This window comes from Coregonus clupeaformis, unplaced genomic scaffold (assembly GCF_020615455.1).
Source record: "Coregonus clupeaformis isolate EN_2021a unplaced genomic scaffold, ASM2061545v1 scaf0204, whole genome shotgun sequence".
Taxonomy (NCBI): domain Eukaryota; kingdom Metazoa; phylum Chordata; class Actinopteri; order Salmoniformes; family Salmonidae; genus Coregonus; species Coregonus clupeaformis.
The window spans coordinates 101,467-106,734 of record NW_025533659.1 but is presented as its reverse complement, the minus strand read 5'-3'; the positions used below and the strand labels follow the sequence as shown (position 1 = coordinate 106,734).

General features: G+C 51.8%; 1 pseudogene; it reads right to left on the bottom strand.

Moving 5' to 3' along the window:
- Positions 1 to 222: 222 nt before the first annotated feature.
- LOC121535880 lies at positions 223 to 4,953 on the bottom strand (annotated as a pseudogene).
- Positions 4,954 to 5,268: the final 315 nt, after the last annotated feature.

Sequence of the window (5,268 nt, the reverse complement as noted above, 5' to 3'; positions counted from 1 at the left end):
CATAAACTTTCAGATGAGGGTTTTGAATTTATTGCAAGAGCATGCACACTGGCTTCAGCTTTTGGCACATTAAACTCGACAGAATTGCACTTTACTTTCAAAGTTCTGTTAAAACAGTAGTTTCTTAGGAGAGGCTGAGGATGCCCTCTCCTTTTTGGGGTTCTGTTTGCACTTTTCAACACTTTCTTCCCGTGTGATGGGAGTTGTACTAGTTTCAAGCTTCTACTGGTTGCTGGACATCTTATGACAAGCGCCCTTTTGCGTTGTGGTGGACACATAATTATCCATGCTCTGATCACTTGGAGTGTTTACCGTTCTCTCTCCCGCCCTCTGTGTTCCATGATTGGCTCTGCAGCAGCCTGTGTGTGTGTGGGCTAACGTGCAGCCCAGAGGGGAGGCAGGAGGACCTTGAGTCCAAGTCTGGGCTGGGGTGTTAGGACAGCCGCTAGGGCCAGATGACCCTCCAGTCCGGTGTGACTCCTCCAGCCCAGCTGGGTCTGGGGCAGAGCTCTGGTCCCTGGGAAGGCCACCCAGGAGGGGGACAGTGTGAACACAGTAGTTTCTGAGGTGGCAGCTGTGAGCGCCCTGTCTGGGCACCCTGCCCGGGGTGCAGTTGTGGAAGTGAGCTGGAGGACAGTGTACATAGTGCATACGGCAATCTATGGGTTTGTAGACTGCATCCAGAGCAGACAGGTTCTGGCCTTTGTTGGCATGGCTGCCTGTGAGGGGGAACTGAGGAGTGGGGCATGGGGAGTCCTGGGTTGTTTGAGTGCATGGGTGGGGGATCCACTGCATACCCATAGACTGCTGAGGAGGAGGGGGTTCCCCACATGTGCAGGTTGTGTTATGAGGGTACTGGCATTTGGATGTGGGGTTGGTGGCCAATGTGCCCAGTCCATTTTCAGAGCCGGGCCCTCTGCCGGGCTCTGCCTTGCTCTTAAAGGGGATGTGTGTGCAGAGGGCAGAGTGGGGGGCTATTCCATTATAGAGCTGGGTGCACGCCTCCTGTTCCTCTGCAGGTTTCTCCTCATTCCTAGGGTTTGAAGCTAATGGATCCAGCTCGTAATGCTCATGCTCCACCTCCCCTCCTCGACTGTCCAGTTGGTACTTGGTGCCATGCTTGCCCTGGGGTGAGGGGATGTTGGTGGTGCCCTCTTTGAAAGCCTGGCACTGAAACCTCTTGGGCAGGGGGATCTGTCCGCAGGTGCCCTGGGGGACCAGGCAACGGCACATGCACTGGAAGAAGAAGGTGGCAAAAGCCCAACCGATGCACATGATGAGCATCATGAAGGTGCCCAGCTGGGTGTATGCCAGCACCGTGGATGGCATCATCATCGCTCCAGCGACAAATGTGGTGAGCGCCGCCATGGCAATAGCAGAACCCATCCGGCCGAGGGAGAATACGACTTTCCCCTCACGGTCAGGGTCAGGGGCAAGGCGATAAGAAACTCCATAGTGCACGGCGAAGTCCACTGACAGACCCACCGCCACTGAGATGGTGACTGACTGCAGCATGTTGAGCTCCCAGCCCAGCAGAACCAGCGAGCCCACCGTGACGAAGATGGTGCCAGCGATGGAGAGGATGGCGTAGAGGCTGATGATGATGTTCCAGGTGGTGAGGAGCATGACTACAAAGGCCACCACCACGGACAACGCCATGGCGATGAGAGTGCCGTCCGATAGGCTGACCTGCAGGTCGTAGAACTCCAGGTTGCTGACAAACCAGCGTAATTCAGCCCGGCCAGGGCGTTCTTCAGCTCCTCCTGGATCCAGGTGTCCACCTCGTGGTAGAACTGGTGCATCTTCTCGTAGGCCAGTGTGAACAGGTAGGTTCTCTGGAACTCCAGGACAATGGCCCGGATGGTGTCGTTGATGTCGAAGCGAGGCCCGGGGGTCTTACTGTCCAGGTGGAAGCTGGTGCTGCGGTCCAGCTCCATGATGGCCCTCTTGATGCACAACTCAAAGATGTCCTGCTTGTAGGGGAATGTTGACTGGCTGCAGCAAGGGTAGACCGAGGACTCTTCACAGTCCCGGTTCTCATCCACTGCTTAAAGGTCTCAATGAAGCAGCTGGTGAAGTCCTGCTCCTCCGACTGGAACACAAAGCTCTGGTTCCTTAGCCTCTGGCAGAAGTTGAGGATCCACAGCTGGGAGGCTGGGCTGGCGATGTTGAAGGTGATGTCCAGCATAAGCTTGCCTTTATGCTTAGGGTTGAGGGGGTCCCAGTTGTCCACGGGGGTGACCCCCAGATGATGGTGATGGGCATGTGCAGGTCCTCCCCATGGTGGACCCTCTCAAACATGAACAGTTTCTTGTACTCAGCGTCATAACGCTCAAAGGGGTGGGAGGAGCAGAACACCTAGAACTCTGAGAGCTCCAGGGAGGGCAGCTTCATCTTGGGGTTGACACACACCACGTATGCCCCTCTCACAGTGAAGGCCAGGAACCAGAAGAGCCAGAGGTAGCGCAACTTGATCACGATGCAGGGCAGCACCTTCTCAAAGAAGATCCGGGAGGCCTCGGAGACGGTGAACAGGCACTTGCTGGCCTTCTGGCACAGGTTGGCACAGAGGGTGTGGGTGCAGAACCCACTCTGCTGTGGGGGAGGTTTAGAGCAGGTGAAGATGTTGGGTAGGTAACGCTCATGGAGCACCACCACGGCTGGCAGCCAGGTCACCATCAGCATGTAGTTAACCAAGATGGCCGTGCCGGCGTAGACGCCAAAACAGCGGTTTGCGGTGATGATGCATGCACTGACAAACTGGCAAGTGTCTTCACTGAAGTTTTTAACCTCTCCCTGACCGAGTCTGTAATACCTACATGTTTCAAGCAGACCACGATAGTCCCTGTGCCCAAGATCACCAAGGTAACCTTCCTAAATGACTACCGACCCACATCACTCACGTCTGTAGCCATGAAGTGCTTTGAAAGGCTGGTCATGGCTCACATCAACACCATCATCCCAGAAACCCTAAACCCACTCCAGTTTGCATACCGCCCCAACAGATCCACTGATGACGCAATCTCTATTGCACTCCACACACCTGGATAAAAGGAACAGCTACGTGAGAATTCTGTTCAGTGACTACAGCTCAGCGTTCAACACCATAGAGCCCTCAAAGCTCATCACTAAGCTAAGGACCCTGGGACTAAACACCTCCCTCTGCAACTGGATCCTGGACTTCCTGATGGGACGCACCCAGGTGGTAAGGGTAGGCAACAACACATCTGCCACACAGATCCTCAACACGTGGGCCCCTCAGGGGTGTATGCTTAGTCCCCTCCTGTACTCCCTGTTCACCCATGACTGAGTGGCCAAGAACGACTCCAACACTGACATTAAGTTTGCCGACGACAAAACGGTGGTAGGCCGACAATGATGAGACAGCCTATAGGGAGGAGATCAGAGACCTGGCAGTGTGGTGCCAGGACAACAACCTCTCCCTCAACGTGAGCAAGACAAAGGAGCTGATCGTGGACTACAGGAAAAGGAGGGACGAACATGCCCCCATTCACATATATGAGGCTGTAGTGGAGCGGGTCGAGAGCTTCAAGTTCCTTGGTGTCCACATCACCAACAAACTATCATAGTCCAAACACACCAAGACAGTCGTGAAGAGGGCACGACAATGACTATTCCCCCTCAGGAGACTGAAAAGATTTGGCATGGGTCCTCAGATCCTCAAAACGTTCTACAGCTGCACCATCGAGAGCATCCTGACTGGTTGCATCCCCACCTGGTATGACAACTGCTTGGCATCCGACTGCAAGGCACTACAGAGGGTAGTGCGTATGGCCCAGTACATCACTGGGGCCAAGCTTCCTGCCATCCAGGACCTCTATTTCAGGCAGTGTCAGAGGAAGGCCCTAAAAATTGTGAAAGACTCCAGCCACCCAAGTCATAGACTGTTCTCTCTGCTACCGCAATGCAAGCGGTACCGGAGCGCCAAGTCTAGGTCCAAAAGGCTCCTTAATAGCTTCTACCTCCAAGCCATAAGACTGCTGAACAGTTAATCAAATGGCTACCCAGACTATTTGCAGCTACTCGCTGTTTATTATCTATGCATAGTCACTTTACCCCTACCTACAAGTACATATGGCCTCAATTATCTCAACTAACCAGTATCCCCGCACAGTACCGGTACTCTCTGTATATAGCCCAGTTATTGCTTTTTTATTGTGTTACTTTTTTAAATTTAGTTTATTTAGCAAATATTTTCTTACTCTGCATTGTTGATTAAGGGCTTCTTGTATTCAACGCATGTGAGAAATACGATTTTATTTTATTTGGTTGAGCAATAACTTTTAAAAACGAAACGACGACAAAACAGAGATCATGCTCATGGGCCCAACTCCCTGATCAAGAAACTGGGTCAACTCAACATGACAATCAACGGCTGCACAATCCACTCCAACGCAACAGTCAGGAACCTTGGTGTTACATTTGACCCCACTCTGTCATTTAAACCCCACATCCAGAACATCACCAAGTCAGCCTTCTTCCACCTCAAAAACCTCTCACACTGCAGACCCTCTTTCACTGACACCACTGCTGAAATCTTAATTCCTGTCTTTGTTTTATCACGCCTGGACTACTGCAGTGCCATTCTCTACAGACTCACCGCCAAAACTCTGGACAGACTTCAACATATTCAAAATTCAGCTGCATTAGTCCTCACACACAACACACCTTGGGACCATATCAACCCCACCCTCATCAAACTCCAATGGCTCCCAGTTCAATACAGGATCATCTTCAAATTGCCCATGCTCACCTACAAAGCACGCAATGGACTGGCGCCCACATACCTTACTGACCTTCTGCACCCCTACACTCCCACCTCTTCACTGCGCTCCTCTGACACATATGATCCCTCGCACCAGGCTCCGCTCCATGGGAGACTGGGCTTTTAGAAGTGCAGCTCCCAAACTCTGAAACTCCCTCGCGCTCCATGTCAGAACCTCAAAATCCATACACGTATTCAAGTTCACACTAAAGACATACACGTACAGTGCATTCGGAAAGTATTCAGACCCCTTTACTTTTTCCACATTTTGTTACATTGCACCCTTATTCAAAGATGGATAAAAATATATATATATCTCATCAATCTACACACAATACCCCATAATGACAAAGCGAAAATAGGTTTTTAGAAATGTCTGAAAATGGACACCTATTGCGAATGAAACGCACACCTATTTAGGCGAGGTGCTGGCTGACGGCGTAAAACACTTGAAAAAGAAAAGGAAAGCCGCACACTCTAGG